This window comes from Lolium perenne, chromosome 2, assembly GCF_019359855.2.
Source record: "Lolium perenne isolate Kyuss_39 chromosome 2, Kyuss_2.0, whole genome shotgun sequence".
Classification (NCBI taxonomy): domain Eukaryota; kingdom Viridiplantae; phylum Streptophyta; class Magnoliopsida; order Poales; family Poaceae; genus Lolium; species Lolium perenne.
Window position 1 is genome coordinate 93575534 of NC_067245.2, and position 19388 is coordinate 93594921.

Genomic DNA, 19388 nt, shown 5'->3' on the forward strand with positions numbered 1-19388 from the left:
GCCTCCGGACTGATGTGTGAGTAGTTCACCCCTGGACTATGGGTCCATAGCAGTAGCTAGATGGTTGTCTTTTCCTCATTGTGCTATCATGATAGATCTTGTGAGCTGCCTATCATGATCAAGATCATCTATTTGTAATGCTACATGTTGTGTTTGTTGGGATCCGATGAATATGGAATACTATGTCAAGTTGATTATCAGTCTATCATATATGTATTGTTTATGATCTTGCATGCTCTCCGTTGCTAGTAGAGGCTCTGGCCAAGTTGATACTTGTGACTCCAAGAGGGAGTATTTATGCTCGATAGTGGGTTCATGCCTCCATTGAATCTGGGGATGTTGACAGAAAGTTCTAAGGTTGTGGATGTGCTGTTGCCACTAGGGATAAAACATCAATGCTTTGTCTAAGGATATTTGTGTTGATTACATTATGCACCATACTTAATGCAATTGTCTGTTGTTTGCAACTTAATACTGGAAGGGGTGCGGATGCTAACCCGAAGGTGGACTTTTTAGGCATAGATGCATGCTGGATAGCGGTCTATGTACTTTGTCGTAATGCCCAATTAAATTCCACACTACTCATCATGATATGTATGTGCATTGTTATGCCCTCTTTATTTGTCAATTGCCCAACTGTAATTTGTTCACCCAACATGATATTTCTTATTGGAGAGACACCACTAGTGAACTGTGGACCCCGGTCCATTCTTTTACATCTGAATACAATCTACTGCAAACATTGTTCTCTACTGTTCTTCGCATACAAACATCATTTTCCACACCATACATTTAATCTTTTGTTTACAGCAAGCCGGTGAGATTGACAACCTCACTGTTAAGTTGGGGCAAAGTATTTTGATTGTGTTGTGCAGGTTCCAAGTTGGCGCTGGAATCCCTGGTGTTGCGCCGCACTACACTCCATCACCAACAACCTTCACGTGCTCCTTGACTCCTACTGGTTCGATAAACCTTTGTTTCTTACTGAGGGAAAACTTGCTGCTGTACGCATCACACCTTCCTCCTGGGGTTCCCAACAGGCGTGTGCTTTACGCGTCAACAAGCTCTTTTTCTGGCGCCGTTGCCGGGGAGATCAAGACACGCTGTAAAGGGAGTCTCCCACTTTCAATCTATTTACTTTGTTTTTGTCTTGCTTTACTTTATTTTATTTACTGCCTTGTTTGCTTTCTATATCAAAAATACAAAAAAATTAGTTACTTGCATTTACTTTATTTACTGCCTTGTTTGCGTTCTCTATATTAAAAACATAAAAAAAATTAGTTACTTGCATTTACTTTATTTACCTTTTGTTTATTTCATCATGTTTCCTACTAAGTTTACTCTGAAAGACATACCGGTAGGACAAGGGTCTATCATTGGAAGAGATAATATAGAAGAATTTTTCACTCATGTTAGTACCGTTGAAGATTTTGAAGATAGACACTTGGTAGAACTTGCTCCTACTTATGAAATTGCTGCTGCCTCTTTAGTGCACATGTTGGAAGCTAAATTTGTTAATCTCAATCCTATAATGCAACATATGTTTCTTACACTAGGAGATATGGAAGAAGGAGAAAAGAAAGATTTTGTTTTAGAAACACTTCTTAAAGAATTTGGTGATGTAGCTAGAGAAGCTAGAAAAGTCTTTATTAAACATAAGATGCTTGGCTTTTATACCAATTTTGCAAGTACCCTTGAAAAGATGGAAAAAGATAGATTAAAGTACACTAATAAAGTTAATTGTGAGGGGGAGATTAAAACATCAATACCTTGCAAGCTCCTAGGAATGTGCGAGGCACTAGAAAAGAATTTTGATTGGATTGTTCCTGAAAATTTGTTTGATGAGAATAGCAAGCCTAAAAGTAATGAAAAAGGAGCCTCTAAAACTTACATAGATAAACTCCAAACCCCGTTGTTGATGCCTCATCTCTTGACAATACTTGATTCACACTTTCTGCGCCTAGCTGAAAGGCATTAAAGAAAATCGCTTATGGGAGACAACCCATTATTTTACTTCTGCACTTTTGTTTTATATTTGAGTCTTGGAAGTTGTTACTACTGTAGCAACCTCTCCTTATCTTTATTTTATTGCATTGTTGTGCCAAGTAAAGTCTTTGATAGTAAACACGATACTAGATTTGGATTACTGCGCAGAAATAGATTTCTTACTGTCACGAAATTGAGCAGCCCCCTCTGTAGGTAACTCAGAAAAATCTGCCAATTTACATGCGTGATCCTCAGATATGTACGCAACTTTCATTCAATTTGAGCATTTTCATTTGAGCAAGTTAATTGCCCCAGAAAAATTTGTCTTTACGGACTGTTCTGTTTTGACAGATTCTACCTTTTATTTCGCATTGCCTGTTTTGCTATGTTTGATGGATTTTTTTGTTTCATTAACTTTCAGTAGCTTTGTGCAATGTCCAGAAGTGTTAAGAATGATTATGTCACCTCTGAATATGTGAATTTTTGTTTATGCACTAACCCTCTAATGAGTTTGTTTTGAGTTTGGTGTGGAGGAAGTTTTCAAGGATCAAGAGAGGAGGATGATACAATATGATCAAGAAGAGTGAAAACTCTAAGCTTGGGGATGCCCCCGTGGTTCATCCCTGCATATTTCAAGAAGACTCAAGCATCTAAGCTTGGGGATGCCCAAGGCATCCCCTTCTTCATCGACAACTTATCAGGTCACCTCTAGTGAAACTATATTTTTATTCCGTCACATCTTATGTGCTTTACTTGGAGCGTCTTTATGTTTTTATTTTTGTTTTTGTTTGAATAAAATCGGATCCTAGCATTCTTTGTTTGGGAGAGAGACACGCTCCGCTGTTGCATATGAACACATGTGTTCTTAGCTTTACTTTTAATGTTCATGGCGAAGGTTGAAACTGCTTCGTTCATAGTTATATGGTTGGAAACAGAAAATGCTTCATGTGGTAATTGGTATAATGTCTTGAATAATTTGATACTTGGCAATTATTTTGCTCAAATAGATCATGTTTAAGCTCTTGCATCATGTATTTTGCACCTATTAATGAAGAACTACCATAGAGCTTGTTGAAATTTGGTTTGCATGATTGGTCTCTCTAAAGTCTAGATATTTTCGAGTGAGGTGTTTGAACAACAAGGAAGACAGTGTAGAGTCTTATAATGCTTGCAATATGTTCTTATGTAAGTTTTTCTGTACCGGTTCATACTTGTGTTTGCTTCAAACAACCTTGCTAGCCTAAGCCTTGTATTGAGAGGGAATACTTCTCGTGCATCCAAAATCCTTCAGCCAAAAACTATGCCATTTGTGTCCACCATACCTACCTACTACATGGTATTTCTCTGTCATTCGAAAGTAAATTGCTTGAGTGCTACCTTTAAAATTGCATTCCTTGTCTTTGCAATATATAGCTCATGGGAAAAATAGCTTAAAAACTATTGTGATGAAGAATATGTCGCTTATGTATGTTATTTCTTATAAGTTGCTTGTTGAGCGGTAACCATGTTTCTGGGGACGCCATCAACTATTACACCTTTGTTGAATATCATGTGAGTTGCTATGCATGTTCGTCTTTGATACGTCCATTTTGCATCACTATTTTATATCATAATTTGTTCATTGATATATTTCATATTTGGAGGTGATACTTATGTTATTTCATCTATTTTGCATGTTTCATGATTATTGGAGGATCGCGCACCGGAGTCAGGATTCTGCTGGAAAAAGCGTCGTCAGAATGCAATATTTCGGAAGATCAACAATTGGCGAAATTTATATGAAAAATCCTATTTTTCCAGAAGACGAAGGGAGCCAGAAGGAGGAGTGATACGTCTCCGACGTATCGATAATTTATTATGTTCCATGCCACATTATTGATGATATCTACATGTTTTATGCACACTTTATGTCATATTCGTGCATTTTCTGGAACTAACCTATTAACAAGATGCCGAAGTGCCGATTCTGTTTTCTGCTGTTTTTGGTTTCAGAAATCCTAGTAAGGAAATATTCTCGGAATTGGACGAAATCAACGCCCAGGGTCCTATTTTGCCACGAAGCTTCCAGAAGACCGAAGAGGAGACGAAGTGGGACCACGAGGTGGCCAGACTATAGGGCGGCGCGGCCCAGGTCTTGGCCGCGCCGACCTGTAGTGTGGGCCCCTCATGACGCCCCTTGACCTGCCCTTCCGCCTACAAATAGCCTTCGTCGCGAAACCCCCAGTACCGAGAGCCACGATACGGAAAACCTTCCAGAGACGCCGCCGTTGCCAATCCCATCTCGGGGGATTCAGGAGATCGCCTCCGGCACCCTGCCGGAGAGGGGAATCATCTCCCGGAGGACTCTTCACCGCCATGGTCGCCTCCGGAGTGATGAGTGAGTAGTCTACCCCTGGACTATGGGTCCATAGCAGTAGCTAGATGGTTGTCTTCTCCCCATTGTGCTTAATTGTCGGGTCTTGTGAGCTGCCGAACATGATCAAGATCATCTATCTGTAATTCTATATGTTGTGTTTGTTGGGATCCGATGAATAGAGAATACTTGTTATGTTGATTATCAATTTATATCTATGTGTTGTTTATGATCTTGCATGCTCTCCGTTACTAGTAGATGCTCTGGCCAAGTAAATTCTTGTAACTCCAAGAGGGAGTATTTATGCTCGATAGTGGGTTCATGTCTCCGTGAATCTGGGGAAGTGACAGAAATCTCAAAGATTATGGATGTGCTGTTGCCACTAGGGATAAAACATTGGTGCTATGTTCGAGGATGTAGTTACTGATTAGATTACGCGCAATACTTAATGCAATTGTCTGTTGTTTTCAACTTAATACTGGAGGGGGTTCGGATGATAACCTGAAGGTGGACTTTTTAGGCATAGATGCATGCTGGATAGCGGTCTATGTACTTTGTCGTAATGCCCAATTAAATCTCACAGTACTCATCATAATATGTATGTGCATGGTCATGCCCTCTCTATTTGTCAATTGCCCAAATGTAATTTGTTCACCCAACATGCTGTTTATCTTATGGGAGAGACACCTCTAGTGAACTGTGGACCCCGGTCCTATTCTTTACATCGCATACAATCTACTGCAATACTTGTTTTACTGTTTTCTGCAAACAATCATCTTCCACACAATACGGTTAATCCTTTGTTACAGCAAGCCGGTGAGATTGACAACCTCACTGTTTCGTTGGGGCAAAGTACTTTGGTTGTGTTGTGCAGGTTCCACGTTGGCGCCGGAATCTCTGGTGTTGCGCCGCACTACATCCCGCCGCCATCAACCTTCAACGTGCTTCTTGACTCCTACTGGTTCGATTAAACCTTGGTTTCTTACTGAGGGAAACTTGCCGCTGTGCGCATCACACCTTCCTCTTGGGGTTCCCAACGGACGTGTCAACTACACGCATCAAGGAGCCGAGGAGGGCCGCCGTGCGCCCACCTCATAGGCTGGCGTGGGCCCTGCCCTGGCCGCGCCGCCCTGTGAGGAGGGGGCCCACAGCCCCCTCTGGCCCCCTTTCCTTCGCGTACATCTTCGTCCCGAAAACCTAAGACCCGGGGGGATAGTCGCGAAGAGTCACAGCCGCCTCTGCGAGGTGGAGAACACCAGAGAGAAAACAGCTCTCCGGCAGGCTGAGATCCGCCGGGGAAATTCCCTCCCGGAGGGGGTAATCGACGCCATCGTCACCGTCATCGAGCTGGACATCATCTCCACCACCATCATCATCATCTACATCATCATCACCGCTGTCTCCACCGCTGCACATCGTCACCGCTGTAACAATTTGGGTTGGATCTTGATTGTTTGATAGGGGAAACTCTCCCGGTGTTGATTTCTACTTGTTATTGATGCTATTGAGTGAAACCATTGAACCAAGGTTTATGTTCAGATTGTTATTTATCATCATATCACCTCTGATCATGTTCCATATTATGTCTCGTGAGTAGTTCGTTTAGTTCTTGAGGACATGGGTGAAGTCTAAATGTTAGTAGTGAATTATGGTTGAGTAATATTCAATGTTATGATATTTAAGTTGTGGTGTTACTCTTCTAGTGGTGTCATGTGAACGTCGACTACATGACACTTCACCTTTATGGGCCTAGGGGAGTGCATCTTGTATTCGTTTGCCAATTGCGGGGTTGCCGGAGTGACAGAAACCTGAACCCCCGTTGGTATATCGATGCAGGAGGGATAGCAGGATCTCAGAGTTTAAGGCTGTGGTTAGATTTATCTTAATTACTTTCTTGTAGTTGCGGATGCTTGCAAGGGGTATAATCACAAGTATGTATTAGTCCTAGGAAGGGCGGTGCATTAGCATAGGTTCACCCACACAACACTTATCAAAACAATGAAGATTAATTAGCCGTATGTAGCGAAAGCACTAGACTAAAATCCCGTGTGTCCTCAAGAACGTTTGGTCATTATAAGTAAACAAACCGGCTTGTCCTTTGTGCTAAAAAGGATTGGGCCACTCGCTGCAATTGTTACTCTTGCATTTTACTTACTCGTACTTTATTCAACTGTTACATCAAAACCCCCTGAATACTTGTCTGTGAGCATTTACAGTGATTCCTACATCGAAACTGCTTGTCAACACCTTCTGCTCCTCGTTGGGATCGACATTCTTACTTATCGAAGATACTACGATACACCCCCTATACTTGTGGGTCATAAAGACTATTTTCTGGCGCCGTTGCCGGGGAGTGAAGCGCTATTGGTAAGTGGAATTGGTAAGGGAAACTTTTACTATTTGTGCTGATTTTATTCCTGTCTGCTACTATAATTCATTATGGAGAGATCTTCTCTTGAATTTTTATTTAGAAAATCTACTACTACTGCAAAGGTAGTGGATGAGGCGCCAGGTGAGGAAGAAGTACCATACAAAATACCTATGAAAATTATTGAACGTGTTGTGGATAACCGCTATACAGGGGATGGAACTGTCCATCGTGGAGATCATTTACTATTCTTACATGAATTATGCGGCTTATTCAAGTGTGCAGGTATTACTATGGATGAAGTGAGGAAGAAACTATTCTGTATGTCGCTGTCTGGTAAAGCGGCGCATTGGTATAAATTGTTGGATAATGGGGATTCTCTTGAATGGAATGATATTGTGCCCCGGTTTTATCCTAAGTTCTATCCTCCAAGTGAAATTCACAAGGATCGGAACCGCATATATAATTTTTGGCATCATGATGGAGAGAGTATTGCCCAAGCGTGGGGGAGATTGAAGTCTTTAATGCTCAAATGCCCCATTCATGAGCTTCCTGGTAATATTATTATTGATAATTTATATGCAAGACTTTCTTTTCAAGACAAGACCTTGCTGGATACCTCTTGTTCTGGATCATTTACACGCAACAAGGAAGAGTTTAAAAGGGACCTTCTTAATAGGATCCAGGAGAATAATGAAGGATGGGAGATCGACAAAGGTAGAGAGTCAGGTATAAATTATGATTATAAATGCATTAAAGCTTTTATGGATACTGATAAATTTCGTAATATTAGTGCTACCTATGGTCTTGATTCTCAAGTTGTTGCAAATCTTTATAAAGCCTTTGCCTCTCATTATGAACTGCCTAAGAAGAACTTTGATAAGTATCATGAACCGTATAAAGATAAAATTGATTCATCAATAAATAAATGTGTTGTAGTCGAAACTGTTGATCATGTTATTCCTGAAGCTTATATTGAAAAAACTCCCTTCCCTGCTAAAATGAAGGAGTACTCTGTTATAAATAGTGCGGTTCATAAAAGTGAAAAGAAACCTGTAGAACCTGAAGAACAAATAAAAGTTGAACCTGCTGTTGCAATAGTTAAAGATCTTGTGACTGAAAATGTGGAGGATGGTCATATTATTTTTTGTGAAGATGCTTCTAATATTGTTTCACATCCTAATAAGTCCAAGAAAACTAGTGTTCCTATGATATCTGTTAGAATTGGTGATCATTGTTATTATGGTTTATGCGATATTAGTGCAAGTATTAGTGCTATTCCTTATGAGCTCTACACGGAGATTATGCACGAAATTGGTTTTTGTGAACTTGAAGATATTGATGTGGTAATTCGGCTGGCCAATAGAGAAACTATCTCTCCAATTGGTATTGTTCGAGATGTGGAAGTTCTATGCGGTAAGATTAAATATCCTGCTGACTTTTTGGTACTTGGTTCTGCTGCTAGTAAGTATTGTCCTATCATTTTTGGTAGACCTTTTCTAAATACTTGTGGAGCTGTTATAGATTGCAAGAAAGAGAAAATTTTGACTAAATTTGTTGGTGAGTCTTATGAGTTTAATTTCTCTAAATTTGCCAAAACTCCTTATAAAGCTGATTCGCCTAATAATGATTTTAGAGTTGAACAGTGTGCATCTATTGCTCTTGCTCCTAATAATCCTTTGCAGCAACATTTGGAGAATAGTGAGAGTGAAGTTTTTAGGGAAGAAAGAAATGATCTTGATGAAATTTTCCTTCATCAACCTATTCTTAAGCATGATTTACCGGTAGAAGATCTGGGTACAACACCACCACCAAAGGAAGATCCTGTCTTTGATTTAAAACCATTGCCTGATAATCTTAAATATGCTCATATTGATGATAAGAAAATATATCCAGTTATTATTAGTTCTAAGCTTTCAGAGTTTGAAGAAGAAAGGTTATTGGAAATACTGAAGAAGCACCGAGGGGCTATTGGCTATACTCTTGATGATTTGAAGGGGATTTCTCCCTCTATTTGCCAACATGCTATTAATATGGAAGATGATGCAAAGCCTGTTGTTGAACATCAGCGTCGTCTAATTCCTAAGATGAAGGATGTGGTAAGAAATGAGGTATTAAGACTTCTTGAAGCTGGTATTATATATCCTATTGCTGATAGTAGATGGGTTAGTCATGTGCATTGTGTTCCTAAGAAAGGAGGAATGACTGTTGTGCCTAATGATAATGATGAGCTCATACCTCAAAGAGTAGTTGTAGGGTATAGAATGTGTATTGATTATCGAAAAGTTAATAAGGTTACTAAGAAAGATCATTACCCTTTGCCTTTTATTGATCAAATGTTAGAAAGGTTATCTAAAAATACTCATTTTTGCTTTCTTGATGGTTATTCTGGGTTTTCACAAATTGCTGTTAAAACTAAGGATCAAGAGAAAACCACTTTCACTTGTCCCTATGGAACCTATGCTTATAGACGTATGCCTTTTGGTTTATGTAATGCTCCTGCTACTTTTCAAAGATGCATGTCTGCTATTTTTCATGGTTTTTGCGAGAGTATTGTAGAGGTATTCATGGACGATTTTTCCGTCTATGGGAATTCTTTTGATAATTGCTTGCGGAACCTTGATAAAGTTTTGCAGAGATGTGAAGAAACTAACCTTGTTCTTAATTGGGAGAAATGCCACTTTATGGTTAATGAAGGAATTGTATTGGGACATAAAATTTCCGAGAGAGGTATTGAAGTTGATAGAGCTAAAGTAGAAGCAATTGAGAAGATGCCCTATCCTAGGGATGTTAAAGGTATTCCTAGTGTTCTTGGTCATGCTGGGTTTTATAGGAGGTTTATTAAAGATTTCTCCAAGATTTCAAAGCCTCTTACTAATCTTCTTCAAAAAGATGTACCTTTTGTTTTTGATGATGATTGTAAGGAAGCTTTTGAAACTCTAAAGAAAGCCTTAACAACTGCTCCTATAGTTGAACCTCCTGATTGGAACTTACCTTTTGAAATTATGTGTGATGCTAGTGATTTTGCTGTAGGTGCTGTTCTTGGACAGCGAGTAGATAAAAAGTTGAATGTTATTCAGTATGCTAGTAAAACTCTTGATGCTGCTCAAAGAAATTATGCTACAACTGAAAAATAATTGTTAGTTGTAGTCTTTGCTTGTGACAAGTTTAGATCTTATATTGTTGATTCAAAAGTTACAATTCATACTGATCATGCTGCAATTAGATACCTAATGCAAAAGAAAGATGCTAAGCCAAGGCTTATTAGATGGGTACTTCTGTTGCAAGAATTTGATTTGCATATTGTAGATAGGAAAGGAGTTGATAATCCTGTTGCTGATAACTTGTCTAGATTGGAAAACATTGCTTATGATCCTGTTCCTGTTAATGATAGTTTTCCAAATGAGCAATTGGCTGTAATAAAGGTGAGCTCGCGAGATAGCCCTTGGTATGCTGATTATGCTAACTTTATTGTTTCCAAGTACTTGCCTCCAACCTTTTCAGCTCAGCAAAGGAGGAAATTCTTTTTTGACTTGAGGCATTATTTCTGGGATGACCCACACTTATATAAAGAAGGAGTGGATAGTATTCTGCGAAGATGTGTTCCCGAATATGAACAACAAGAGATATTGAGTAAATGTCATGGTAGTGCTTATGGAGGACATCACGCCGAAGATAGAACCGCGCAAAAGGTTCTACAATCAGGTTTTTATTGGCCAACTCTCTTCAAAGATGCAAGGAAGTTTATCTTAGCTTGTGATGAATGTCAAAGGGTTGGTAATATCTCTAGACGCAATGAAATGCCTATGAATTATACTCTTGTTATTGAACCGTTCGATTGTTGGGGATTTGACTTCATGGGACCTTTTCCCTCTTCAGAAGGTAACACTCATATACTTGTTGCTATTGATTATGTTACTAAATGGGTGGAAGCCATACCTACAAAAAGTGCCGATGGTGAGACCTCTTTGAGAATGCTTTTAGATATTATTTTTCCTAGATTTGGAGTTCCTAGATATATTATGACTGATGGAGGTTCTCATTTTATTCATGGCAGTTTTAGAAAAACTCTTGCTAAATATGGTATTAATCATAGAATTGCTTCTCCTTATCATTCTCAAACTAGTGGGCAAGTAGAACTATCAAATAGAGAGATTAAATCTATCTTGCAAAAGACTGTTAATAAGACTAGAAAGAATTGGGCTAGTAAATTGAAAGAAGCACTATGGGCTTATAGAACTGCTTATAAAAATCCCATGGGTATGTCACCGTATAAAATGGTTTATGGAAAAGCTTGTCATTTACCTTTAGAACTAGAGCACAAAGCTTATTGGGCTGTAAGAGAATTAAATAAAGATCCTAAACTTGCCGGTGAGAAGAGGTTGCTACAATTGAGTTCTCTAGATGAATGGAGAAGTGAAGCTTATGAAAATGCTAAACTCTTTAAAGAGAAAGTTAAGAAATGGCATGATAGAAGGATTATCAAAAGAGAATTTAATATTGGGGATAAAGTCCTATTGTATCGGTCTCGTCTCAAATTCTTTGCAGGGAAATTACTCTTGAAATGGGAAGGACCATATGTTGTTGAGGAGGTGTATCGTTCAGGAGCAATTAAAATTAGCTCTCTCCAAGGAAATGCCACAGAAGTGGTGAATGGACAAAGACTCAAGCATTATATATCAGGTGATTCTTATAATGAAGATGTTGATGTTATTCGAGTGGAAACACCGGAGGCATTCATCAAAGGTCAAGTTGACAGTCCGCCAGAACTCGACTTTGAATAGGTAACAGTATTGGTAATAAAAAGTTCGCATTTTACTTTCCGAACAATGTTTTTGTTGTTTTTGGAAAATATGAAAAATTACGAGATCGAAACGGAGTGGAGGAGACGCACGAGGGCGTGCCCTCATAGGTCGGCGTGGGCCCCAGCCTGGCCGCGCCGCCCTATGAATTGGCCACCTCGTCGCCCCCCTCCAACTCTGGTTCGATCTGGTACTTTCCTTATGTCGTAAAAATTCCTGCTATATAATTCCCCGGACCCCTGGAGGTCCGTATATCGTTTTCTTGACGTGTTTTGTTTCGAGCTGTTTTCTGCCAGGATCTGCTTTGGATCTAGAGCCACCATGTCCTCGCCGGGAACTCCGAAGGATAGCTTCCTTGAGGACGTCGTCAACCCATACATGAACGAGCTGAAGATGCACCCCAAGGAGTTGCTTCTCGTTGATGGGGAGTTACAGATCAAAGATGTTCAGGGTCCTAAAGGAGAAGGAAGTTTGGAAGACAGGATGGAGAAGCTAGAGCAAGAGGTCTTCAACTACAAGAAGATGGCTGAGCGTGAAGTGGACATCTTCCACAAGATCATGTCTGAGCTTATTGATGAACACGAGAAGGAGACTGCAAAGCTGTGGGGCGACATCCTCTTGTAGGGTTTCATTGCATAGAAAACAAAAAATTTCCTACCGCGAGAACGCAATCCAAGCCAAGATGCAATCTAGAAGACGGTAGTAACGAGGAGATAATCGAGACTCACCCTTGAAGAGTTCCAAAGCCTACAAGATGAGGCTCTTGTTGCTGCGGTAGACGATCACTTGCCGCTTGCAAAAGCGCGTAGAAGATCTTGATCACGGCGCCACGAACGGGCAGCACCTCCGTACTCGGTCACACGTTCGGTGTTGATGAAGACGACGTCCACCTCCCCGTTCCAGCGGGCAGCGGAAGTAGTAGCTCCTCTTGAATCCGGCAGCACGACGGCGTGGTGGCGGTGGTGGTGGAGAACTCCGGCGGAGCTTCGCTAAGCGTGCGGGAGAGAAGGAGGAGCGGGGCGGCTAGGGTTTGGGGAGAGGGGGGCGCCAGCCACTCTAGGGGTGCGGCCACCTTGTGGTGTTGGGGTGGCCGGCCCCCTCCCCTTGGCCCTCATTATATAGGTGGAACACCCAAGAGTTGGTCTACAAGTCTTCGAATAAGACCCCAAACCAAAACCTTCCATATCACATGAAACCTACCCAAGCTAGGACTCCCACTAGAGGTGGGATTCCCACCATTCCTTGGGAGGGGGTGGCCGGCCCCCTTAGGGGAGTCCACTTGGGACTCCTCCCCCTTAGGGTTGGCCGGCCATGGTGGTGGAGTCCCTTTGGGACTCCGCCTTCCAAAGTGGATTTCTTCCGAAATATTCTAGAACCTTCTATAACCTTCCATAAATGCACCAGATCATTTTCAAACTTATAAAATGACTTCCTATATATGAATCTTATTCTCCGGACCATTCCGGAACTCCTCGTGATGTCCGGGATCTCATCCGGGACTTCGAACAAATCTTCGAACTCCATTCCATATTCAAGTTCTACCATTTCAACATCAAACCTTAAGTGTGTCACCCTACGGTTCGCAAACTGTGCGGACATGGTTGAGTATTCTCTCCGACCAGTAACCAATAGCGGGATCAGGAGATCCATAATGGCTCCCACATATTCAACGATGACTTTAGTGATCGAATGAACCATTCACATATAATACCAACTCCCTTTGTCACACGATATTTTACTTGTCCGAGGTTTGATCATCGGTATCACTCTATACCTTGTTCAACCTCGTCTCCTGACAAGTACTCTTTACTCGTACCGTGGTATGTGGTCTCTTATGAACTCATTCATATGCTTGCAAGACATTAGACGAAATTCCACCGAGAGGGCCCAGAGTATATCTATCCGTCATCGGGATGGACAAATCCCACTGTTGATCCATATGCCTCAACTCATACTTTCCGGATACTTAATCCCATCTTTATAACCACCCATTTACGCAGTGGCATTTGATGTAATCAAAGTACCTTTCCGGTATAAGTGATTTATATGATCTCATGGTCATAAGGACTAGGTAACTATGTATCGAAAGCTTATAGCAAAAAACTTAATGACGTGATCTTATGCTACGCTTAATTGGGTGTGTCCATTACATCATTCATATAATGATATACCCTTGTTATTAATAACATCCAGTGTTCATGATTATGAAACTAATCATCCATTAATCAACAAGCTAGTTAAGAGGCATACTAGGGACTCTTTGTTGTTTACATATCACACATGTATCAATGTTTCGGTTAATACAATTATATCATGGTATATAAACATTTATCATAAACATAAAGATATATAATAACCACTTTTATTATTGCCTCTTGGGCATATCTCCAACACCTCTCGCTTCACGACACCACCAACAAACTCCAAGCTCAACTCTATGATGTTCAGAACCAAAACTGTGAGTATGAAAGCAGGTTTAAACACATAAGCAATGCTGCTAGTTTCAGGATTCCCGAGACCAAGATGTCGTTTGTTGATGGAGAGCCTCTTCCCTGGAAGTCTGATGATGGGAATTCATCATCACCACCGCCGAAAGAGTAATTCATCATCGGTATTGGCATCCCCTTGGTTTGTTCCAAGCTTGGGGGAGTGCCGCGGTATCACATCTTCACTATCTTTTACTTTTTACTATCAAGTAGTGTCATATCATGAGTAGGGAAGTTATCATATAAGATGGGTTGCAGTGTGGAAGTATATCTCCTTAGTTGGTTGTCTATGTATCCGTTGGTGTGAGTTATCGTTATGGAATATTAATGAGAAGTCTTATCATTTACATACTGCACACTTTATTTTAGTTTGCAATCTCTATTATATAATTGATCTTGTTATTAGTATTGGTATCACTTTGGGAGCATTGAATAAATCTATTTGGTTTTGACAAAATTAGCATTGGTCAATAGAAACAACACTTTCAGGTTTAAATAGAAAAGAGAAATACATGTAGATATGTTGTTTCATTATCTTTCTTTCTTGTTAGCTCCTTAGCTTATTATTCTCAAGTTAAAATTGTTTGTGCTTACAAGGAAGATGCATGATTGTTTCTATCATATGTATTTTTGTTTATTTCCCTCAACTCTTATGCTTGCTAATTAACCTTGCTAGCCAAAAACATGTACCGAGAGGGAATGCTTCTCGTGCATCCAAACCTTAACCCAAAACCTATGCCATTTGTGTCCACCATAACTACCTATTACATGGTATTTTCTGCCATTCCAAGTAAATACTTCGTGTGCTACCTTTAAACAATTCAAAATGTACTATCTCTTATTTGTGTCAATGTTTTATAGCTCATGAGGAAGTATGTGGTGTTTTATCTTTCAATCTTGTTGGGCAACTTTCAACAATGGAATAGTGGCTTTGACATAGGCATCCCAAATGGGCCTGCCGAAGATAGTACCCGGGGTTTACTGAAGACCCATTACCCGAAGAATAAGAAGATTCGGAAGCCCAAGATATTATTAAGGAAAACTAGAGTTGTAATAGGAAGTGTTATTTGTAATCTTGCGGGATGAGTTAGAAACCTTCCCGGACTCTGTAACTTGTACGACACGAATCCCTCGGCTCTGCCTCCTATATAAGGGGGAGTTGAGGGACGCAGAGATCATCGAATCATTGTTTCTCAAACCCTAGTTTCATAATCGTCGAGTACTTTTCGGCTGAAACCTTCGAGATCTACTTGCCCTCTACTTCCAACTAAACCCTAGTCTACAACCCGTAGGCATTGACAAGTTAATACCTTGTCAATTGGCGCCGTCTGTGGGAACTAGAGGCGTCAAGGATACGATTTCGATGGCACGTTCAAGATCGTCGACTTCATCAACCGCAAGCAACGCAATGGATCGAGGTAAACAGATCGCAACTGATCTTGTCGATTTTGTTCCTCACCCACCCTCCCATTTGGATGCATATGCGTATTTGGAGGAGCCTATGGAGATGACGTTCGGAAGATTTCACTTTCGCGTCGAGAAAGAGGGATCGTATCGTGTCGAAATTCCGATTTCATCGGGATCGTCGGCGGTCGATTCCGATTTTTCAAGCTATACATTGTCAACCGAATCAGGAGAGGAAGAAACTTCGTCGTCACGCTTCATCAGCACCAGGGCGAGAGAAAAACTTGCCAAGATCTTCAGTGACATGTCGTTTGAGTCATCTGCGGACTCATATATAAGCGATGGCTCAAGCAGTGTCGACAGTTACAACTTCATCGACAAATCCTGTACAGTGGGCAAGGTCTTCGCCAATCTTAATGATGGTGTCACCAAACCCAACATAGATCTGAATACAAAGTATCATCAGATTTATGTCATCGGAGAACCAAGTCATGATCAGGAGGAAACATCTGAGGCTTTCGACGATTTGGGAAATCCATACGTCGATCCCTCTGATTTGCGACGAGGTCTAGGCAATAAATATATCGGGCCACAGCCGCGAGACAGAGTTCGACTCCCGCAAGCAGCATGGGATAGAGCCGCAAGAGCTATGGATGGCTCAGAACCAATGGCTACCACAGCCACGCCGGAAGAATTACAAGCATACCAATATAGGCTTGCACGAGCTGCAAGGGAGTTGGAAAAATAGACAGCTGAGTTAAACAGAAGAAAGGAGGCAGCCTCTGCATCAAGTAGGCGAAGGGCAGAGCTGAGTCGACAATCTAGAACTTCGGGTGATAGCCACAGAGAAGCTCGGAACAGAGCAAGATCAAGGTTACAAAGCGTACCTGAAGGAGAAAGAGATCACTTGGTGCAAAACCTCGACATGTCTTTTATGTCGATAGACACGAGAGGGAACATCATACCCAAGACACCAGAAGCTGGGTATATGGCGACACAAGCTTTCATCCTTGCATCCAAACCACCCCCAGGAGATCCAAGGGAGGCATTGTACAACATGGCAATGGCAGGAGTTGGAGCCATGGGAACGGCGTTTGTGACGACACCTCCCGAAGGAACAGCAAGGCAAAATAGTCCACGACCTGCGGCAGCAACAGCAGCAGCTCCCAAAGGACCAAGTGGAGCAAGGGACACGGCAGCACAAGCAAGGGTCGACAGAGCGCGACAAAGCAGGAGGGAACATCGGCAGTCCCCAGAGTTAAACGACGAGGATATGTGTGGCTTGCCGTGCTTTACGAGGAGAGTTCAAAAAACTCGAGTCCCTTCAGGATTCAAATTTCCTGATAACTTCAAGAAATTCGACGGCCTTCAAGATCCAGAGGATTGGCTGGTGGATTATCTCGAGACAGTGAAGCTCACAGGAGTAACCAGAGCAACAGCTATGCAAAGCATCCAGGTACATTTGAGTGGAGCCGCACGATCATGGATAAAGAAACTTCCTCCAGGATCTATCGACGGCTGGGAAAGCTTCGAGGACGTGTTCGTCAAGAACTTCTGGTCCACGTGCAAGAAACCTGCGTCATTAGAGGAGTTGCGACCATGCCGACAAAAGCCAGACGAGCCAATGAGAAAATATATCCAAAGGTGGAATATCATCAAAAACTCGGCAGAAAATATATCTGACGAGAGAGCAATTGATGCGTTTGTCGCAGGAATCAGGCGTGGAGATTTTGTCGAGGATTTGGGGAGGACCAATCCAAAGACATTATTTGCTTTAATGGAAATAGCAAACAGATGGGCAGATGGAGAAGATGCTGTTCACAACAAACGGCATAGGTCGCAGAGGAAGACCGCGGTCGAAACTATCAACCAAGGCGACGATTTCCTCGGCAGTACCCAAGCTATGACGCCCCAGGTCAAATTTCGGCAGGCTTCCGAGCAAACACCGGAGGAAACAATAGAGATGATTATCATAGAAGCAATGAGCAACGAAGCAACAATAGGGATGACTCTCGAAACAATAGGCAAAATAGTGGGCCAAGGTTTCAGAGGCCTTTCGTGTCTCCCGAAGAAATGATGAACGGGCTGTGTCAGATGCATTTTTTCCTCGACAGCAACGGAAAAAGACAGTCAGGACATCTGCAGAAAGATTGTCGCAATTTCCAGGCAATGTTAAGGTGGGCAGGGCATGCTAATGCTCAGGCAGCACAGAGAAATCCTCGAGAACCCAGGAGTGAGGTTCACTTGCCACCTCCTCCCGTGATTACGGACGACAATCGACATCAGCTCAGAATAGCGGCAGCACCTCCACCACCGCCCTACGTTGATCCTAACTCTAACGGAGTGGTCTCGATGATTCAGAAGGGAAGGCCATCCAATAGAGCTCAGAAAGTAATTTCGCGGCAGGTGTTCATGGCAGAAAAAATGCCTCCACCCAGTCGAGTACCTTAACTGGTCAGGGCAAGACATTGGCTTCACCATAGCAGATCATCCACAGCAAGTTCCTCGACCAGGGCAGTCAGCACTTATCCTACCAGCAGTCATCGCAGGGTTCGACGTCTCTCGCGTGTTCATAGATGGCGGCAGCAGCTTAAACCTTATGTATGCAGATACACTAAGGAAGATGAATATATCCCTAGCAAACCTAAAACCAACGGACACGAGGTTCCATGGTATCACACCGGAGAAGCCAAGTTATCCGCTTGGGAAGATCAATCTCGACGTTCAGTTTGGGACTCGAGAAAATTACAGAATTGAGAAGTTGGAGTTTGAAGTCGTAGATTTTCCGTCACAGTACCACGCTCTGTTGGGACGACCAGCATATGCTAGATTTATGGCGGTACCACATTACACGTACCTGCTGTGGAGGATGCCTGGACCTAAGGGACCAATCACAGTCAAGGGAAGCTTTGCTTTAGCCGATAAATGTGACAAGGATTTTCATCGGATATCAGAAACTTTCGGGATGCAAGCTGAGTATGCGGCGTCAAGGCTCATGACTGACTACGACGTGCTGCCAGACATTGGAAGGCCAAATAAAGAATCAACTTTCAATACTGAGAAAAATTCTAAGGAGGTGCAGATTCACCCGACAGACCCGAAAAAGACGACGTCCATCGCAAACGACATGGACCTCGCATAGGAAAGCGCGCTCGTCGAGTTCCTCTGTGAGAACTGGAAAATCTTCGCATGGTGTCCAGCTGACAGCCCAGGAGTACCCAGGGAACTTGCCGAGCACCACCTAAACTTGGATCCATTAGCGAGACCAATCAAACAACCCTTGCGACGTTTTTCGGAACCAAACTGCAAGGCTATGCTGTCAGAAATTGATCGACTAAGAGAAGCTGGTTTTATCAAGGAGCTGCATACAGAGGCCACATGGGTAGCTAATCCAGTGTTGGTGCCGAAGAAAAACACTAAGGTCCTTCGCATGTGCGTCGACTTTACGTGTCTCAATAAACATTGTCCAAAGGATCACTTTCCCCTCCCGAGGATCGATCAAATTATCGACTCCACGGCAGGATGTGAACGTCTTTCCTTCCTGGACGCATACTCTGGTTATAACCAGATCAGATTAAAAGAAGAAGAAGAAGTAAAAAACAGCATTCATCACACCTTACGGCGTGTTTTGCTATAAAACAATGCCCTTTGGTCTGAAAAACGCGGGAGCAACATATCAGAGGATGATGCAGAAGTGTTTGGCGACACAGATTGGAAAAAATGTGCAAGTATACATCGATGATGTCGTCATAACATCAAAAAAGGGGACGACGCTGATCGAGGATCTCAAAGAAACCTTCGACAACCTCGACAAATTCTGTCTCAAGCTGAACCCAACGAAGTCCCAGCATGAGAACTTCTTGGGTTCCTAGTTTCAGCAAGAGGAATTGAAGCAAATCCCGACAAAATACAAGCTATCGTAACAATGAGGAAGCCAACAAAGTTAAAAGAAATACAACAATTGATTGGGCGAGTCGCAGCTTTAAGCA